We start from the raw sequence: 22,668 nt of genomic DNA on the forward strand, positions 1-22,668 counted from the left end.
TCTAGAAAGATGGCTTATTGTGTTGAAAGATATATTCTTATTGTTTAAGTAACAGCGATGTTTTTTCAGATGTAATTGTAGATATATTACATAATTTCTGATGAAAGTTTAGATTAAATAAATATTTTTGTACTTCCTATAGCACAAGTATTTTCCTGTCCCTTATTTATATATATAAACTTATTTAATGCAATATGCAAACCAAGAGGAAAGGGAAATGTGGCATATATACTGCAGTCTTCTGAGTCTTTTTGAAAAGTGCTATTTTGCTTGGTATCAAAGTAATATTTTGAAGAGAAGGAGGGCACTTGGAGGGCAGAGCCATTTTGTAGGTGGGCCTTTGGGAATGAGAATAAATTCTTATTCAATACTCTGGTGCCACAGTCTTGGTTAAAGTATCTTTGGACCTGCCATCTCTAGTAATCACAGCCACTTTGACTTGTTAATATTTCCTACTTTTTTCTTCATTACCCCTGGGCCTGAATCTTCCACATGAACACGTACCTCTATGCTGAATGCTGTTCTGATAACTGCCAAAATGTTAGTTCAGTCAGTAATCCTGAGGCAGGAATGTGGCTTTAAAATAATTTGGGGGACAGTTTCTTTTTCTTATAAATGTCTAGATTTTCTTAAATCTGTGGCAGTAATTCTTACCAAATTATTTCTTGCTATTCTCTTCTTTAAATAGGAAATATCAGGGGCCAGGGATTTGGATCAGTGGTTCCGGCGCCTGCCTTGCAAGCACAAGGTTCCGAGTTTGATCCCCGGTAACAACAAAAAAGAAATATCAAAGCCTTGTATGGAATTAAGCTTTAGTGGGGTCCACATTTAGTGTACTGCTGGGCTACTCTCTCCTTCACCAAGCCTGGCTGCTAGTTCTTCTCTTAAATATGTACAGTTTTAATTGTACAGCTAAAGCAGATGGGAAAGGATTTCTACCTTTTCAGTTATCATGTATATAAATGTATTTTATAATGTCACAAATTCCTCATAATTTATAGTACTGTAAGCAATATAAATAATTTGATGAGCACCAGTCCTCCTGGGCTTTTGTAACACCTTGCCAAGAATAGATTGAGAACTGTGAAATGATGATAGTACATGCATATTTCCAAGCTAACTGATGAAAATATTCTGAAGCATTAGGGATGCTTTTGTAATCATATTAATGTTCAACTTTATTTCAAATTTTATCAAGTGAATGTTGATAAGTTTAGATTGCACCAATGAAGTTATTGTTTCTTTTCCTATGAGAAGTATGAATTAAGCTTAAAATGTTAGCCATGTTTATAACTTCAAAATTCTAAAAATATTCTAAATAACATAGATATTTACCAAATAAATATTTTGATACATTTAATGAGCAAATTGTCATTTACAATTGCAGTGTTTCTCTTCTAACTAGGACATGATTCCAAATCACGTTTCTCTTACAAATTTTATATGATCTCTTAAATACTTTTTAAAACATTTCTGTGAAGCAACTAGAATAAATACTGTCTTAGGCTTAATTACATGAGTCCTGCATTTATCTGGTGTCTGTTTTGAAAAGCATTTTGAGAATAATAATGAAACATGAACAGCTTCCTGCCTCCAAGGAGAAGATAGGAGTAAAACTAGATCATCATGGAGCTCCTCTCTAACAAAATGTTAATTAGTTACTATTTCCGCATAACAAGCCACTCCAAACTTGGTGACTGAAAACAACAATATTTTATTATCTCATGTTTTCCGTGAATGAAGAAATTGAACAAATTTAAGTGAAAATGGTTGATCTCTGATCTATAATATCTAAGGCCTTACCTGGAAGACTGTGAAGGTTAAGGGCTCCAGTCATGTGAAATGTTGTTCACTCATAGATGTAGTAGTTGATACTGGCTGTAGACTGGAGGGTTCAGTTCCTCTCCATGTGTGCTCTCCTGTGGGTCAGCTCAAGCTTCATCATAATATAGTGGCTGGGATCTAAGAGCGTGAATCCCCAGAGAGGAAGCACCTGTAGAAGCTGTGTCCCTTTTATACCCTGCCTCAGAAACCACTGAACATCACCTTAACTAAACATCATTATTTCAATCAATCAGAATTGTCCTCCAACATCCAAAGGGAAAGGACCTAACTTTTGCGAGGCGTGTCAGCATGAGATAACCTGAGAGTGTCTGTATATTCATCTTTGGAAAATACAATCTGCTCTTGGCATGGGGTAGGTTTAGCTAATCTGAGTTAGTATTTCATTAAGTAGAACATGAATAGTGAGGGCCAGAAATGCTGAGAGAGGTGAAGGGGTAAGGTGGGATGAGAATTTTACAAACTGTGACTACAAAGAGGGGGAGGGAGGGAGGAAAGGAGGCAGGGAGAGCGGGGATGATGATGAAGAAACTGTCATTCTGAGATGGATTTTGAAAGAAAAACAAATTGTTTTAAGGGGTTATTTATGATTCTTTCCTGTGTGGTATGTGAGATGAACTTGTTTTTCTTCTTATAATCTGTAGAGGGAGTGATATTCCATTGGGTGGTAGAATTGAATTTGTTTTTGGAAAAGATCTGACAAGTTGTTGAATATGTCCTTTAGATAGAAAGAGAGGTAAAGAAGAGGCCTAGGAAATCTAGGTTACATCTGCTTTCAGGACAATTTAATAATAAATGTGACTGCCATGGCCTGATGTTTTGTGGCTCCCAAATTTGAATGCAAAGCCTGGTGTCAGAACATGGTCAAAATTTATTTGGCAAACTTTGAAATCAGAAATTAGATAAAATTATGAATCTTTCACATAGCTAAATTTGTTCACTTAAAAATGACTTTCATTATGAGGCTAAATCTTTCTAATACTTTTAGTTTTAAAATATTTATTTTATGAAATAATAATGATATATGTGTTTTGGATTTCTAACATCCATACTTGGAAAAATATAAAAGATTTGACCAGCATACTGGTGTGTGGAACACTTCGGTGCCCTGTAAAATTTAGTGTGTTTAGTAAAAAACAATTCAATCCTTTTACATTGGATTTGTTTTATGGGTTATAAAAGGATAATATAAGTTTATCAAATACACAGAAAAATATTTTATTTCTTATAACCTCAAAGGATTCTTCTTTAGTTAATTTTTCCTATCTGCTATCAATATCAATAAGCTGAGATTACATGAAAAGGGCACACTATGATCATTCTCCTATAGGTTTATTGTTAGAATTCGATAAGTAAATATTTAAGTAAATTTAGATTCATGCCTGGTACATAAAATGGACTCAAATTTTGCTGTTGGTGATATGGATAATGATGCTTTTGAAATTGTTCTGCTATACCCACTCAATTTGTGCTTGTTTTGAGCTAGACAGCTTATTGCTTTTTTCAGACTTATCTTGGTTAACTGTTCTTAACTAATTATATATAATATTTATAATTATATATTTGACATATATTACTTATACTTACATATTTAATACACAGATTATAAATTAGAAACAAAGCAAAAGAAAAAAATGAAAATGTATCAACAATAAAATAAAACCACTTTTTAGGGAAGCCAACAGACAATGGCAAATAAGACTTAACTGAATATAGGCCTTGGTAAATAAAGGTTATTATCACTCTCACTCCCTGGACTCAATCAATCAAGAGAGGGCAGTCCAAATTATCTATTCATCCATCCTGTCATCCATGTAGTCATTGAACAAAAATTGAATATGTATATTTCAGAGGCAAAAAACCAAATAAGATATGTACATATAATCCAGGCAAATCTATCATGTATTTTGAAATAAATATTTATTTGCTCATGACCTAATTATAAAATGAATTAAATAATTTATGAAATACAAATAGTCTCAATATAAGTCTATATAACCACTTATAATGATAGGAATTGGAAGTTTACCCTATATTTTTATCTACCCTCCTTCCACTAAGAGATGGAGCTTAACTACCTAGCTAATTGGCTGAAGATACTGACTTATAAATTTTGGTGCATAGTTTGTTGGTTGTCTTAGAACAAAAGTGTGTAAGTCAGATCTATAAAATGAGTTATGAAAAAAAAGAAGCAAAAAATCATGAACATTTCTTAAAATGGATACCACTTAGGGTACACACCAGAAAACAATATTATCCTTCACCTATACCAGTGGTGGTAAACCAGTGGCACACTGCTGCAGGGGGCTCTTTGCTATCATTGAAAGGTCTAAAACGTTCACTGTCCCTGACATATACTATTCTAAAAATCGTAACCAAAGAAGCTTTAATTCTGATTTTTGAAGTGGCTAATAAAAATGAAAATAGGCTTAAAGTCAGCAATCACATATAAATTGAATATAGAACTTTGTTCTGTTATTATAAAGTGGATTTGTTTATGTTCATATTTCTCCTTAAATTAATATTAAAAATACCACAAAATACAAATGGCTTCTGTTGTATATATAAATATATAAGGAAAAATGAAAAGATAATGTGAAAATAACTCTAACATGGAACAAAGGAAACATGAAAATTGCTTTAACTTAGAAACAAGTTTGCTGGATTTAATGAGTGAGAAACATATGTCATCACAAATATAAAACATAATGGGTGACTTTTATGAGAAAGTTGTTTTTTTAATGTTGAAAGTAAAAATATGTACTTGACATTATCATGTTGTAAAGAACTGAAGTTAAAAAATGAAGCCCACACATTCATTGAGGCCTGAGGAACAAGCTTTCGACCTGGATGTGACATGAATTGTCTGTAGTTCAACCAGATAGTTTGATAATTCCTTTATCATCTATCTTTTGTTTTTGTTTTTCTTTGGTTTTTAAATCTTGCCTCCCTTAGTGAATATTAATTATACAGAATTATATATTTTATTATGACATCATATATTATTATTTTTTATGGCCTAACTTTAGATTTTTTTATTACTATTATTTTGTTTGGGTTAGGATTGTAATCCGATGGGCATTCATGTCTTGACAGAAGAGAGCAGCATAGTATTGGATTAAAAAGTGAGCAGGGAGAGCTCTATTGCAAGATCAAGATTGTGAGAGATAGTAAGAATTTGCTTCATGTCAGTTAGTTACAATTCCTCCAAATCTTTGCCAGTCTTCTATATGGTTAGTGTTTTTAATTTAAGTCTTTCTAATAAGTGTGTCCTTACTGTTTTAGTGTGCCTTTTTCTAATAAATAATGATGTTAAACAGTTTTATGTGTTACTAATTTTCCTGTTCATACTTCTCTTAGGAATTATCTATTAAAATCTTTAAATATCCTGTCTTTTTTTCCTATTCTCTTAGGCTGGTTACCTTCTGGTTAGAGTTTTGAGGCTCTGTATACGTTCTAAGTACAAATACATTATCATATATATACTTTGAGAATATTATCTCCCAGTATGGATTTGTATTTTGCATCTCCTAACAGTATTTTTTTTCAAATTATCAATTATTCATTTTAATCATTGGTACATTTTAGGTATACAATATAATGACAATCATCATTGGAAATTTGCACCTTTCCATAATTTCTCTTGGTTGTTATTTTTCCCCCTTCCCCTGCCCTCCCTTCAAATCCTCCATCCCTCCCTATTTACAAAGTCTATCATATATTATTTTTAATATAACCAGAAAGACCTATTAGATGTCTCCTCTATCACACACACACACACACACACACACACACAGAGGCATGCACAAGTTTGAATCATTTATCACATGCTAGCTTTATAAACTAGACTAGTTACTTGAACTTATTTTGCCTTATCTTCAAGATGACATGAGAAAATATGTTTAAGATGCTTGGCATACACAGTGAGCACTTAATACATGTTAGGTATAACCAGGTAAGAAAATTGAGCCCCAGAAAGATTTTAAGTTGCTCAAGTCATTAAGGTAGTAAATGGGTCATCAGTATTAGAACCACATAATGATTCTCAACTCTTTTCTTTCAGGTATACTAGGATATCTCATTCATTATCTACTAATTATATACTTGCTTGTATTATTAACTGTTCATGTAGGAATGTGTCACCTGCCCAGGTAAAATTTAAGTATTTCAAAGCTAAAGGCACAGCTTAGTGACTTCAACAGAAGTTCCAGCGGATTCTCTTGTTATTGTAAGGGCTTATCATTCATTTGTTAATTATGATATTTTTACTTCACAGTAGTCAACTTGAAATTATTTTATTCACCACATGTTTCTTCTTTTCTCTTTACCAATTGAATATATAAGAACAGTGAGCTATTACTATCCTTGGCACAAAATTAGAATTCCACAGTACACAGCTACCATATTCCCTCTGTGATTCCCCCAGAGAAGAGCATGCAGTTTTGTACTATATTTCTTCAATGTGAAGAAAATAATTCATCTATGCTTTGATTTTCTCCATATATGTAGAATTTGTATACAGCATTACTAAACCACAAAAGAATTCCATACTCATTTAGCCCATTGTTGTGTAAATTTTGCCATAATGTAGACCATAATATGGTCCCAAGAATATAATAAGTCCCCATAGGGAAGACTTGTTAGAACACCTCAAGAGTGAGGACTATTTTTAACTTTGAGTAACAGTTTTTATATAAATGAGTCACACTCATAATGCATTAGTTGCAGTATTACCTACCATCAGTAAGCTAATATTTATGGTATATTTTATGCATTTTGATCAGAATATACTAGTATGTTAATCATTAAAAGTCAATGTCTTTATTGACTTTGGAGCTACTATTAAGATTCTATCAAGTAAATCCTTGAAAATCAGTTGTCAAAAAGCTTCTTTTTAAATATGCCTTTGAAAGGTGGAAATTCCTCATTAGTTTCTGCCTTTCACATTTCAAGAACTTATCAGCTTTCAGTGGTGTGTCTCCTACAAGTTTGGATTTTCTTTTGATAGTCAGGCTAAAGTGAATAGCCACATGAGGGAGCAACTGGAAACATTAACTTACACACTACATAGACAAGTTTGTCCTGTAGATCTACAATCCTTAGCCTGTTATCTGGCTGCCAAGAGTCTCTCCAGCTTTCTATTCCTCTGCTGCATATGCAGGAAGTATTTTCCAATTCACCTAGATTGGGAAGGGTCTGGTAGATGAGGAGAGAAGGAAGGAACTTCCAAGAGATATTGTGGAAGTTACTCAAAGAACTGCCATGCCTTCTTCCTACAGAAGTGCAGGGATAGTACTTCTTTTGAGAAAAAGAAAGTTCAGGATGACTTGGAAATAGCCAAATATAATGACATAACTACTAATTTTGAAATTTGCTGCCAGGGTACAAATATTTAATTTGCAATGAAGGGAACCTACTAAGCCTTACTAGAAACCTGGCATTTTATTTGAGAATCAAAACATTTCTTTTTGAAAACCGTACCAAAACTTATATGAGAAAAAGAGTATATGAGGAAAGCTATTGTGTTATGAATATGTAAATAATATAGTATGGAGAGAGACTTCCCAATGGGCTAGAACATATACTAGAATGTAACAAATAACTGAAAAGACCTCACTTTCCAAAATGTCACAGTGAATTATGGGCCAGTGAGGGTAGGTATTGTGGTAACTCATTAATTTAAATAAGAACCCCTCATATGGTTTATCATTTAGAAAGTGCTTTCTATGAGGTCCTTTTCATGTTAAATGGCTTTAGACAATATGATAATATATTGGACAAAATCAGCCCATCATTGTTGTATCTTTAAAAGTGCTAATGACCTTACAATTAGATATAAATGGTGTCTATGTTTCAATAAGTTTCTTTAAAGAAAGTTAGGATGATAGCCGTCCTTCAGTGAATAGCATGGCAAATCTACATGATACTTCAGTTTGGTATCTTGCTCTGACTTGTTAAAGATAAACTTTGATATACAAATATTTGGCTATCTCTTATTTTTTGTTCAACTAAAGCCAGGTGGATATTAAACTCTTTCAGCTACTTGGAGACAAGAAGCTAGTTTCCAACATTGCTGAACATGGGAAGTTGCAGGGTACAAATTCTAATTCAAGTTAATGCATTATGCTCTGTTCTGGTCTGTGATAGGCTGCTTACCTTCCTGTGCCAGTTGCATTCTCTGTGTTTTGGGGCTGAGAAAAAGGCAGTTTGTCTAACCCCATCCCTTGGATGAGATGTGTGACAGAGATAGATACCTTGGCCATAATGGGCATTGTGACCAGAAGGCTGTCTGTCATGCCCAGTCTTGTACCATCTGCAGTGTGGAAGGCAGCTCAGACACAGTCCAGGTTACTCAGGACACCACACGTTGAGATATGCTGAGTTCTTCCTCATTTCCACTTGAAATGAGAGGTGGCTCTTCTTCCTTCTGCCTTCTCCTCTTCCTTCTTCTTGTTTGTTTTTTCTGTGTCTTTTATTAGCATAAGTTTGCAGTACATGATTATATTCATTGAGATTTGGTGAATGTACATAATACATCCTAATTCTTTTTTATCCCTCATCTCTTGGTCCCCTTCTGTTGTGGTTTGTATCTAGATGCTTCTCAGGAGATGTTTCTCAGGGACTCACAGGTGGGCTTTTGGAAGGTGATGGGTTATAGGGGCTTATAGCTGACTTGCTATTAGGAGATAGGGTCTGGTCAGAAGAGGCACTGAATGTTTGGCGTAGAATGGTTTATCTCTCTCCCGGACTCCTCCCTTCACTCTCTGCTTCCCATCACCATGCCCTGAGCAGCTATTCCTTGGCTATGCCCCTCTGCCATGCTGTTCTTCCTTGAAGCCTCAGGACAAAGGACTGAAACCTCTCCAAACTGAACCAATAAACCTCTGCTCCTTTATGTTGTGGATCCCAAGAATTGTGTCTCAGTGAGGAGAAAACTGACTAAGACACCTTCCCTTCTCTAAGACTGCAGCCTCAGATTTGAATTGTGCATGGATTATGTGGTCCATGGGGATCCCTGTTGAATGGTCAGGAGCTGTTAGTGCTGCATCACTGCTCTCAAAACGTGTCACATGGCAAATGGCTTCACCAAACCAGCATGAGGTCAGCCTTTTAAGTGAAGGAAGCTAGGAGAAGCAGCTGTTTTTAATAAAGAAGCCCAGGACTCTGTCTGCAGTCTCAGAACTATCACAGTGCTCTCTGCTGCCACTCGATCACTTTTCCTTACCTTCACTTGATTGGCAGTAAGCTTTGGACATGGCCCCCAGGGGGATGAAGCTCCTTTATTTTTGTTTATTGGTAAATGTTTCCATTACCTGATGATTACATTTGTTGTGGGGAGTTGGTACATGTTTATAACATACTTAATTCTTTTTTCTAGATCCCCTTTCCCACCTCTCCACTCATTGCTTGGTCCACTTCCCATTTGCAAAAGTTCTGTCTCCCTGTTTCCTATTATCTGTCTGGTATTTTGCTCTTTAATTTATTTATACTCTGGGATTTCCATATAAGAGAAACCATGCAAAATTTAGGCTTGTGCTGAAGCTCCCTTTTATGCTTTATCGAGGTTTCTAGCAAAGCCCATGACACAAAAATGTTAGGAAGGGGAAAGAAAGCAACCATTGTGCACTGCAATAGTGAGATGGGAAGAGAAACAGGAAGGGCATCTCTTCATGCCCAATTTTATTTGGAAGGAGGTTGTTCATGACTGTCTCAGTCACTGTCCAGATAAGAAATGGTCAAAAGTTTAAGGATCACAGATTTTCACTGGATCCCGCTTCAAGTGTCTAAACCTCAGCCTCTTTGTAAAATAGCACAAACTCTAAATGGTAATTTAAATTCTGAAATAAAAAGTTTGGCTGTGTTCCAAAGTGTTTTCAGTATTTTTCCGGTAGACCTTTAGTGATTTTTCATGAAAAGCAATTGATTAAATGTTATGCTTTTTGCTTTATAATGTATTAGTCAACAGCAAATAATATTCTCTTCTGATACACTTCTCTCAGAGTGGTAGAATAATTTGTGGCAAGTTGCCCTTTGAACCATTGATTCTGCTTCAGGAATGCAACACTAATACATTGAAACTGGGGGAAATAAGCTAAATTACTTTTGTGCACTTTCAAAAGAAGCATCAGTAATAATAAAATTATACTTGTACTTCAATAAATTAATGTCTAATATTACTTCAGAAAATTTTGCACTTTAACATTTGAATAGACCAGAGCATATACTTTAAAAATAATCTTGTAGTCTAGGATGGTTATGGCACTTCATGTGGTCTGTATATTCTTTGTGTGAATTTGAATCAAACACATCTTGGCTAAAAATCCTAAGACTCCACAGAAAGTAAGGGTTAGGTAGAGAAGAGGAGGATTGGAAGGCAAATAAAGTAGGGCTGGAAGAAGAGTAGGAAAGAAGATAGGTAAGAAAGAGAAAGGAAGGTGCAATGGAGGATAAAAGACCTCAAGTTCACGGAGGATAGGTTATCTTACAAATGCATGAAAAGACATCTTCATCTTTAGGGAGTAAACAGAATTGCAAGGTGATCAAACAAAGGTATATGTCTAGATATGTCTTGATACAATCCTAATGTATTTCCTGAGATAGAAAAGTGTTAAAAACTAGAATTAATAGGAAAGAGAATTCATGAAATCTAACCAGATATTTAAAAATAGCTCAGGCACAGAATCTGTTAAAGCAAGAACATGGACACATGGCTCTTCCTAATCTTTCACAGTTGAATCCACAGCATTAAATTAACTCTTCTTCAGTCTCCCCCAAGTCCAGCCATCTTCCTCTGGAAGAAAGTAGAAGTTCCCTGGGCACTTTGAGAGTGTGTCTGGCAGTGCCCCATGAGTATAGATTTTAAAAGGTTCTCCCACAGATACGTCAGTATATTAATGTGTTATTTGGCTTCTAGTGACTTTCCCTCCTTGAATTTCCTCTTTTGCCATTCATTGTGTTTCTTCCTTGCCCTGTTATAGTCCCTGCGGCATAACATGAATGCTTTAGGGCACTCCTCTAACTGCTCAGTTGATACCGGACACCGATTAAGGTCCTTAGATATTATGAAGTGGCAATGCTTAGAATTCTGCAGCATCACTCCTTAGGGGTAAGAAGCAAGTAGACCATCTGGTAAAGGCTCAGAATCCTCAGCTGGGTCCAGGAAAGGGCTCAGATTTCAAGTAAGCTGGCCAATTTTTCTGCCCTGCACATACGAACCTTCGGACTCCAGGCCTGCAGAGCATTTCATGGAAGGGACAGGACAGGTGTGTGTTGGGGTGGGGGCAGTGATCTTTGGACAGCTCAATCCCAAAGAGGAAATGGTGGCTACAAAAGGCAGAAGTCAAATGGTTACAAAGGGGACTGAGAAGATTGAAACATGAACTATAGGTGAAGGTCCTTTATACTAAAATGTTACCCTTAGTCTTAATAACAGCCTAGAAACATAGTTCAGCAAAGAAAATGTGAGTCAGGGGAAGAGCAGAGTTTTCAGAGGGTACGAGAAGTCTTTGATATCAGTGTGCTGCAGTTTTTGCTATTGAGGCCATCTCTGCTGTGGCAGTGTGTGCAGGGGAATCGAATGTTCCCTTGGGGACTTGGCCTGGAGTCAACTGGGCCAAAGTCTAAATCCGCACTCCACCCCTCACTGACCTTCCCTCTTGAGACAGCTGACTTCCTTCACAGAATCATAGGACTCTCATCTATAAAAAGAGACCATTTTTACCCACAGAAAATTATATATTTTTTTCTACATTTCACCGCTTTCTCCTGGACACTTTCCATGAAAATCAAAACTTTTCTCATCATCGCATCAACAGTGATGTGGTCCCAGTAGGTGCACTCATGAAAATTTGCTGAGTGTGAAAGAGAGACCCTTAACAGCATAAAATATGTATATAATGTCAAAGCAAAGAGTTACTGTATTAGACTAAGCTAATATCTTATTCATATTTGGCCATATTATAAATTATATATTCTTCTATAATACCACTGCCTACCATCCATGCACACAGCCACATAGACTCATAAATTTAAGTGGCTGACCAACAATGTTTATTTCTTGCTCGTTCTTCATTCCCAAGGAGCCTTAGCAGAGTGCTCTGTTTTTACTCTGAAAGTTAGGCTAATGGAAGCAACTACTTGGAACACTGTCTATTTTCACTGTCAAGAACGGTTGGTTTCATACTGGTAATTAGATGCCCCCACCAGGAAGTGAGATACTTCATCTCCATATGCAATCCAAGCAGACCGAACTAGTCAGATCGCCCTGCCCACCTGTAAGGGGGGCAGGGAAATGTACTTCCATACAGCAAAATGGAAAGAACAATCAAGTATGTGTGACTACCAGAGGTCCTCCCAGTGGTATATTAGAATAAGGCTGGGTGTGATTAAAGATAACATTGAATTTGAAGAGATGATTGAAGTGTTCTAGAGGACATGATAATTAAACTGGCCTAAACAATGGGTCTGGGTAGATAGGCAGCACCAGTAGAGGAATCAGTGTAAACACAATCTAAAGGATGTGCATGAACATTTGTCCCGTGCACAATGAGTAACCAGTCTCCATGAAGAGGAGGGGTGTGTAATAACATTTGAGTAACAGATTTAATCATTGGCATGTCCATGTTCCTCTCTTAAATATTTTGATCAGAATAAAGAAAATTCCCTAAGTAAGGAGTTCAGCATATGTCTTTGGACATATTTCCAGTGTTTGGACTGGATATGCCTTTGAACAGTTTTCAGGTGTTTTTTATTTTTATTTTTTATTTTTTATGGTTCTGGAAATTAAATGCAGGGCTTTGCTTATTAGGCAAGCATTCTACCACCAAGCTACATCCTTAGACTTTGTGCACTGTTAAAATTCCAAGTGGTCAACTGCTTTTCTCCCAGGCACTGTTGGTTGGCATGGCAGTCCAGACAAAGCTGGACCTGATTTAAGAAAATAAAACTGATTTAATTCCTTTTCTCAGTTCATTGTCTATTCACAAACAGTAAACACCAATGCTCCTCATAGTGTGGGAGTTGAGTGTCTTTAATCTCATCTTTAGCTGACACTTCTAAGAATTTAACTGAGTGAAAAGACCCTTAGCAAAGATAGAAAGTTAAAGATAGTGTAGAAGAATAGGTTTTAGGCAGACCCAAATGCACCGGAAGGGTGCCATTCAGTAAATGTAACACTAGAAGCTAGTAGCAATTAGTCAATACTGTTTAACCTGTTTTCTCTCATGTTATATCTGTTAATTGTATTGGTTTTGGAAAAGAAAAAGTCATACTGTTCTATCTCAACTAATAGAAAACAGGTATTTGGAGGGAAATTAGATTGGAATAGAAGTACTTTGTTAAACAATATCACAATAATGTATTGACTACAGAGAAACCATTAACGGACAGAGCTATGTCATGCTTAAATGCCTTGTGTTCATTGATCCTTCAAAGAAGTATAATGGAGTGGCCAAGTTTGGTCTCTTGAGCCAGTCTGCCATGATTCAAAGTGAAACTCAGCACCATATGACCTCAGGGAAATTACTCAATCATTCTCATACAGTGATTCCTCACTCTATTGACTGAATTATGCCCTCCCCCTAATTCTCTCTTGAAGCTCTACCCACAATGAGACAATGTTTGGAAATAGAACCTTAGGAACTACTTAAAGTTGAATGAAGTTATAAAGGTTGGATCTTAAACCAATATGATTGGTAGCTTTTAAAGAAGAAGAAAAGGAAAGATATGTGCTCTCTTGTTCTCTCTCTCTCTCCTTCTCCCCCAGCCCCTCTCCCTCTCTTTCTCCCTCTCTCCTTTCCTTCTTCTCTCCCTCCCTCCCTCCACCTGCATGCACCTTGGAAAGGCCTTTTGAGGGCACAGTGAGAACATGTCCATGTGCAACCTGGAATTGAGTCCTCACCAGAACCCAACCATGCTGGTACCCATCTCACACTTCCAAACCCCAGAACTATGAGAAAATAAATTTTTGTTTTGTCAGCCACACAATCTATGACATTTTATTATAGCAGAATGATCTGAGTAACATACTCACCTGTAGAACAAGGCTAATAATAGTATTTATCTGATAGTGTATTTGTGAGGACTAAATGTATTAATATATATCAAGTTAATAAAATGGTGCTTGGTACTTAGTTTATAACTAATATTTGTTTTATTATTTTATTTCTATCCCTAATCCCTCCTTTGATAGCATTGTACTTAAGAATTTCACTTTTCAAGTGAGACAGACCTGGGTTGGATTCTCAGTTCTGCCTTTTGTAAACTGTGTGCCTTTGTGTAATTTCCTAACTTTTCCAAGCCTCAGTTTTACTTTCTGTAAATGGAGATACAGCAGTACTGGCTGCCTCCTGACATTGTTGTGAGATGAAATGAGACACACATGCAGATGTTCCTGATATATGCTAAGCATTCAATATGGTCTATGTACTGTCACCTTTAGAGGTTTATACAGCTTCCTTATTTGCATTAAGTGAGAAACTTCCCTCTCCAGAAAACCTTGAACTTCTTGGTTCAAGTGCTAGCAATCTCTCCTCAAACTTGGAGCTTTTTGAAACAGCCATTTGTACTTTTATTTTGTAGTATAAAACACATTGTGCATTTTTGCTTTTGTTCAGTATATGCCCGAATGTCTCTCTTCATCATGATATCAGTATTACAGATCATAAATAACAGAGGTTTTAATCCTTAGATATGTTTCAATTTAAAACAATAGAATTAGAAAGTAGGGTGTGAATACTGCTGTTGCAGTGGAACTGACAGCCAGAGAGGAAACTTTTGTCACAGCTATTGAGTTGCAGAACTGAAAAAGACAATCCAGTATCACAGGTTTGTTCTATTTTTTTGTATAGGATTTCCCTAAATTTTCCAAGCTGACCTTGAATTTCTAATTTGCCTTCTGAGTAGCTAGGATTACAGGTGTATAACACCATGCCCAGCCAAAGCCTGGCTGTCATCTTATAATGTGAAGTCAGGAATCTGTAAATGTATTGTTGAACACATTAGTGGTCATATATATTTTTAAGCTTGTATGTCCACAGAGTAGTATTTTGTGCAGCAGTTCACCTCAAACTTTAAGGAATGCATCATGCCTGGATGTCACACAATGACCCAGATTCTGATTCAGGAAATGTGGCCTTGGACCTGGGCTTCTGCACCTCTAATGACTTCTAGATGATGCTGAGTTAATAGTTCCTCAGACCACTCTCTGAGAAGGAAAGATGGAGTTGTTTTTATTGATAGTGACTTGCAAGATTTTTTGCTATTCCTTTTATTTATGTACCCATTTTTATATTTACCAACATACACTAAAGATACAAAACTTTTTAGTACAAATAGGAAAAAATTAAAAGCCAACTTGACATGAGTCAAATTGCACACAACTTAAACTGAAATGCTCCCATTAGTTTATTCAAATGTCACACATTCCTAAATTTTTCACAGTGGCTTCATTTCCTATTTCTTTCCATCAAATGAGAAAGTATGTGCCTGTGATTTTTTTTTTATTTGTTGTAACCTGCATAACACATTAAATTACCTTATCCTTCCTAAAAAGCTCTCCTTGTTTTCTGACTTATATTGTCTTCAGTTTCCAATTCTTTCTCCTCAAGTTCTGCCTAAATCCTGTTCTTTGGCATCTCCCCATCACTTTTACTCTATCCTTGGGAACTCCTATCCAGTGCCCTAGATAGTCATCAATTCAGCCCTTCAAAATCACTCTTCAATCAATGTCTTTCATCCTAAAGTCCCAAGTTTTAGTCTTGCATGCCTATGGATTAGTATTTATGACTTGACAAACTTTCAAGTGCAACATGTTGAAAAAGTCTTCATACTCACTTCTAGACTTAACTTATACATCATACTTAGCTCAAAGCCCCAAGATTATTTGTGAACAACCATCAGATTGTTCACTTTATCAAAATTTCCGGTGATTTTGTTTACTGTGGATAAATCTCTTAATTTTTATTCTGACATTGAAAATCTTTTTCCATTCTTCTTTTCTATCTATATCTTCCATTGCTTTTAAATATGTGGCTGGCTTAATTCATGCTTTTTTGTTCTGAATCAAAAGCCCTTGCATCAATCTTTGCTTATTAGAAAGCTACCCATCTCTCAAGGCCTGCATGAAATGCTGTAGAATTGTGGTGTATTCTCAATTCCCTTTCCTGAAAGTGACTGCTTGCTGCCTTGGCTGCATTGCTAGAATACATATTTTGTGGTTTTCAGATGGCACTTTACATTATGCTCCATATTACAGATCTGATCAAATAGCTGTTCTGCTCTAGAACTGCAGGATTCCATCTCTTCAGTGTTATTCCAAACACTCACCTCTCACACAGGGTTATTTTACTGAATGTTTTGGAGATAATGCTGACCAGTTGTAGCACAGGCAGAAATTATCTGATACTTGTATGATAGCATGAGTTCATAGATTTTCATCAGACCTGCCCTGACCAACTCAATGCATGGACATGGGTTCTCCATCACCACACACTTCCTCTCCTGTCATCTCTTCCACCAAAGTCATAGCTCTGAGAAGCAGCAGAGTTAATTCCTTTTACTTCTTTATGTGGGACATTTTACTGTTCTTGTTATTCCTTAAACCTTGCATGTCTAGATTATACATAAAAGAGCCTCGCCTTTCATGATCAAGTAGATTTTTAAGTGTTTTATTTAAGCTTGTTTGATTGTACCGCTATCTCTTAGAGATCAGCAGTCAAGAAGTAGTTGTCTTGGGTCAAACATCTTGGAGTAAACTAATTTGCAGAACTATAGCACTAAATTATAGGCAAAATTATTACCTATTTTTCATATGTCTCATCTTGCTTTCCATCTAGCTTGAAAACCTATTTAGAGAGGAACTGTATAGCTCCAAACATTTTATTAACTACAATAAGGAAAAAATTCAGAATTTAAATCCTTAATCTATTATACATGAGTTAGGGGACTTTGAACAAGTTATTTTCATTATGAATCCTGCTTCTTAACCTACCAGATCAATGTAGTAATATTTGCCTCATATAAATGTGCAGACTTACATCATTTCTACATAATTATTTACCATCCCAGTGCACAGTGGGAGGCTGCTCTCAGTACAAGTTAGAAATTTTCACTGGTAGCAAAAAGGTTCCTCCAGTGAGCTTTTTGAACTTTGAGATGGGTACAGTCTCTTATTGCAGCATCCCAAGAGCTATTTGACACTGATTTTTGCTTTCTCAATATCATCATGTTTACTCTGGAGTCAGTTTCATAGAGTTCTACCCTTAATTGACGAGTTGGGAAATCACGACTTTAAAACTTAAAATGTGAAGAGCAAATGACACATTAGCTTAGAGACATATCAGTAATTATGGAAACAGTTTCTTAAATTGTAATGCTTTCCTCTGCCTTAGTGCTGGCAATCAAACCCACTGAATTAATCTCAACAAGGTCAGGACTTGGAATCTGAGCAAAATCACTTGAATTTGAGGCATTACATGTTCCAGCTACGAATTCTCCATATCCTATTTAAGAGCAATGATGCAAGAGAACAGATTTCTGCCTCCAAGCCTCTGAGTCGCATGACATTTGGACAGGGGTCCATAAGTCTGATGCTGCCCTAAAGAAGAGGTGTTTTCTCCATTTCTAGAAAGGGTACCTATTCTCTAGAAATGGAGATGGGATGTAGTGATTGGAAGGTGGGAATTCCCTTTGTGCCCTGGAATTGTACTGCACCTTTCTGGAGAAGTGCCCTTCAGAGGTTTTCCAGTTCTGTTGACCAATCTCTCCAGCTGAAATGCTTTTTGCTCTATGCATGAAGTTTCTCTTTATCTTACCAAGTCCAGAGTAGAATCAACTTGATCTCTATAGCCTTTCTAGGTTCACTCAAGTTGGAGTAAATCATTTTTATTTCTCTGTGTTCCTGGTGCATAAAAATGAAAGCACTTATCACAGTCTTGGATTACTCATGATAGTGGGGAAAGGTTATTATAGTATAGTGGCCTAAAGCACAAACTTGAAAATCAGATTGTCCCTTGTTTAACTTTAGGCAATTTATTTAACCCCGCTCAGCCTTGGTCCCACTTGATAGTGGACTTACTAATAATAACAACTTCATAATTCTGGCAGGATTAAATGTGATGATGCATAGGAATTTTGGAACAGGACTTGCTAAATAATGATAATAATAATGATAATAATAATAATAGTAATAATAATGTTAGCTTTCTGTTATCTCTCACATAGAGTTCCTACCATACTGTGTATAGTACTTTCATAGCAGTGGCCATAACATATTTATGTCATTGCTGATGTAATCAGTGATCAATCACTTATCTGCTAAGTAGAACTGCATTTTAAACTGGAGACACCTTTAGCTTTAAAACCCCAGTTTTTAATTTATATTGGCATGAAAATATATGGCTATGCTTCTGATACTTGATTTAAAAGTTAAATAACTTTAAATGCTATAATTAGAAAGTATGTCAGGATTTGAAATGCATGTAAACCAAACATCAACATATGAAAATCTGGGCAACTTTATATTTTAAACAAAATGAGCATAAAGCAACAGTATTTTTAAAGAAACACAGGAAAATTGCCATAAACCTGATTAAAATTAATATATATATATATTAAGTTTTCCTTGTACAGTGGTACCTTGGTTCATGAACTTGATTCTTTCCACGATTCTGGTCACAAACCGAGTTGGATTAGAACCAAATAAAATTCAATGACTAGGTTGATTCAGAAATTTGATTCAGTTCTTATCCAGTTCAGTTTACAACCAGAATCATGGAGAGAATTGAGTTCATGACCCAAAGTACCAATATACAAACATGTTAATATACAAAAATGGGAAATATAAATATTTTGGGTAGTTCTTCTTAAAAACTGTCACATAGATTAAAATCCATATTCTTCCCAAATCATCTAATTCGCGAATGGCAAAGTAAATATGGAACATGTCCTTTCAAGGCATTTTTTGTATTCCTTGAAAACTTTTTTTTTGGTATGGAGGATCAAACTAAGGATCTTGTGCTTGCAAAGGCAGGTGCAGTGCCACTGAGCTAAATCCCTGGCCCTGTTCCTTGAAAACTTTGAAAAAGGAGGCGAAGATTAAGAATCCTTGAAACATTAGAAATCTTTCACATTTGTAATTAAAATTTATTACTATCATCTTGGAATGAATAGGATTGTTCTCTCTTTTTCTCTCTTGCCTGTAACTTAAAACTATTCTATAACATATTTATAGAACTTACAAGGTTTGTTTTAGTCATACTTTGATGTTTTATAAATCAAACCAATCATTTCTTTCAGTGACTCTAAATGGAATTCCTGCTTCTCCTCCCAAATACAGCAACACTAGCATCTTCTTCTTGAACAGTGTATTCCTACTCCTTCTAGTTTTGTCTGGCTTTCAGCACAGATAACACTGGAAGGCCCAGATCCCAGGATAAGATTGTTTCTCTATTAACTTCCTAAGGATATTGTAATAAAATATTGCAATCCAGATTGCTTAGAGCAAGACATTTATTCTCTCACACTTTTGAGGGCCAGAAGCCTGAAATCAAGGTGTTGTTTCATTTGGAGTCTTTAAGGGAGATTCCATTCCCTGACTCCCTACAGCTTCTGGTATTCCTGGGCATTCCTCAGCTGGAGGCAGCATAACACTAAACTCCATCTCATTTTGTAACCTTTGTCTCCCCTCTTCTTTCTCTCATAAGGACGCTGAATTATATTTAGGCTCTACCTTAATGCAATATGGTCTGTCTGGAGATCTTTAATTACATCTACAAAGATGCTTTTTCTAAACAGGTTCCAGGGTAGGTCTTTTTTGAGGCCAATTTTCAAGCCATTGCATATTTCTTTAGACAATAGCTGGCTATGTTTTGAGTAGAGATGGGCCAGGCAAGAAGGCTGCAGGTATTGACATAAAGCTAACATTACATCACTATTCAATTGCACTGCTCAAATTTATGTTATACCTTCTAGAGATAGCCAAAACTTCTGTAATCATTGACTTTGAAGGGAAACATTTTATTAGCAAAAGGGTGGCCAATCCTTTTGTGGCTTTTTCCATAAAGAGGGTTTGGTTTGGGTAGTAACTAAGCCTATACTTCATGTCTACTGGTAAACCATCAAGGTGCCATGTTAGAGAAATCATCTCCAAATATGATGGCTATAAAGATGTATAGGAAGCATTTCACAGAGAATTAGATTCCTGCATTATTAATGAAGGGCCCTGGTGGTTGCTTAAATACATTCAATTTCAGACACTTAACATATTGGAGGAAATAACATTAAGGAGGACATAATACATAACTTGGTGGATTCTCTGGGATATACGGCAAGGCAGTTTTGAATAAAGAAAAAAACTGTAGATATAATATCCTAAAATCACTCTTTTTTTATGCCAAAGGCCAAAACTGAAAGAGCTGTGAGGTGTATTTGGAGGTGAGGGGAATTCACATTAAAATAAGAATAAATGGTTTTGCTGCCTGCTGTGCAAGTGCAAGGACCTGAGTTCGATCCCCAGTACCAAAAAAAAAAGAAGAAATGGATATTCCTTTAAATAAGGAGGGGTACAAGTGAAGTTTCTCAGGACTGCTAAGATACATATTATAATTTATCTGAAGACAGAGGAGAATGGTTAATATGCTTAAATGTCTATAGTATTACTTTACTGGCCTCTAAGCTTAGCTGATATGAATAACGTACAGTTAAGAGTTTTATAAGATTCTTATGTTAGTACATACAAAATTACTGCACTTAAAAGCTATAATAAATCAAAACTTTTATATGATTTTTAAAGACATCTGTATTTTTATGACCCAGAAAAGCCTCCTTATTTAAGCTCTTTTATTGCAGCCAAAAATGCTTAGGACTACTAAATTAATGAATTTCACTCTTCCATGATTGGGGATGGTGACTATAAAGTAAACAAGAATATTTGATCTAATTAGAGAGAATGAATTTTAGTCTTGACTTTTGGGGAGGGTGTAAATAGTTATAAGGAGAAAGAGAAAGAAACTGAGATAAAGATAGAGATAAGAGTCTCTGAAAGTGGAGAAGGTTTGGCCCAGTATCAATCCCATATTTATTCTATTGGTCTTTTAACAGGACAAAATAGATACTCAAGGGAGTGGAGAAGGTAACCAATAGTTTATTTCCATTATTTCCCTCCGTTATCCTCTCTTACTGTTTAAAACCTCAGGATTTACAACTCTATCAGATCCTGTGTATTCAAAGAACTGTCTTGGGAGGAAAGTTTTCTATCTTTTCATTTTAAATGGCTGACCTTGGTACTTATTTAAGAAGTCCTCTGGGTATATGGATGAGCCATCTTGGGAAATCTGTTGCTGAACTTCCACATTTACTATGGTCAAACTCCATACTCACTGTGTAGCCATGTGCACTGATCATGTAATGCAGCTGGGTAGCTTTGTCACCTGACTCAAATCCACTTAGCATTATTCAGCCTAAATATTTACTTTGTATCAAGCATATAAACAAAATGAAATAACAATTTTTAAAAATCAACTCATAACATTTATAATTAAATTCATTAGTTAAGGCAGTTTATGTAAATGTCACATATGAGCTGTGATCTTTATAAATATTTAAGTGCTGAATAAGTAGACAATCACATTTCTTAGTAATAAATGCTTTGTCTTGCCAACTTTATTGCCATTTGAAAAATGTAGAATGTTCCCATCTACCACCTTGCATTCTTGTTTTGAAACCTTTTAAGCCATGTATATCATCAAAAGAACTTTTGTTTTGATTCCATTCCTATTCCCATATGTTCTCCACTTACCCTACACTCTAGATTTCTATGCCTTCCTTCTAATTAGTGTGTGCACCTGCGTTCAAGAAGCAGCATTCTAATCAAAACCATGTCAAGCTGTTTGTAAAGGAGGAAAAAACAAGCTGCAAGATTTCCAGTTTAGAGAAATGGACAGTACATTCTGTTGATGTTCTCAAATCACTGTGTCTTTTAAATTTATGAGAATTTATGCATACTTTCTTTTGGCATATACAAATCAACTACTGGCGTATTTTCTGTATGCTATAATATATTGTGTCTGGTTGGCGGTTTTCATTCAAGTACAGGAACGCAAGATGATTTCACTACATTCACATTTTATATCCATGGTTTCACATCCGAGGGTTAGGAGAGAAGAAGTTAGAGGATGCCCCAGTCTTGGAAGATGACTTAAGAGATCAAAGAAAGAAAGAAAATAAGAAATGGCTGGGGCTTGAGAGAAAAAATGCATCATGGAGCATAGAAGAGCATATTGAGGAGAATATGAACTGGTTTCCTTTCCCCATGCTCCCATATATCAATGATAGCATTCACTTTAATGTTTTGTATTTGTTTGCAAGAAATCTGTCCCGCAGTTGGACAGTGATCTCTTCAAAAGCAAAGTCCATAACATTTCTTGTTGCCTCCCTAGAGTCTCCTAACCCATCTCATGTTCCTGCACTAATGGCTAGGCCACCTCTCTCTGAATACTTTAAGAACTCATCACTTCCCAAGGAAACCTGTTTCCATGTTAGAAAACAATGATTGTTCCATGGTTTTTCTAAATACAGCTCATTTGCCCATCAATAATGTCCAAAACTTGGCTCTCCTCTCCGGAATAAGAAGAGGTCCATTAAGTTCCATGAAGACATAAAAGAACAGCTATAATTACTGCCTTTGATAATTTTCTTCTTCCAGACAACCATCCTTAATTTCTTTAGCCCTTTCCCATCTTTCCTCCTTTCTGCTTTCCTTCCTCTTTTTAGCCTTCCATTAAGTACCCATTCAACAAATGTGCATTTAGAACTAGTGATCACTAGGTA

The 22,668-nt window shown here is 35.9% G+C and overlaps 1 protein-coding gene across 2 annotated transcripts in view; it reads left to right on the top strand.

The window, feature by feature from the left end:
• The window catches only part of LOC147824446 (3',5'-cyclic-AMP phosphodiesterase 4D-like), a 483,409-nt gene continuing 460,741 nt past the window's right edge, over positions 1–22,668 (top strand). For both annotated transcript variants that reach the window (XM_087189615.1, XM_087189614.1), the window contains exon 1: positions 1–22,668. This exon is cut by the window's right edge and continues 31,473 nt beyond it. The gene's annotated coding sequence lies outside the window, so the exon portion shown is untranslated.

Source organism: Heterocephalus glaber, unplaced genomic scaffold, assembly GCF_053883595.1.
Source record: "Heterocephalus glaber isolate CG9 unplaced genomic scaffold, H.glaber_assembly_v1.0 deba00001543, whole genome shotgun sequence".
Lineage (NCBI taxonomy): Eukaryota > Metazoa > Chordata > Mammalia > Rodentia > Bathyergidae > Heterocephalus > Heterocephalus glaber.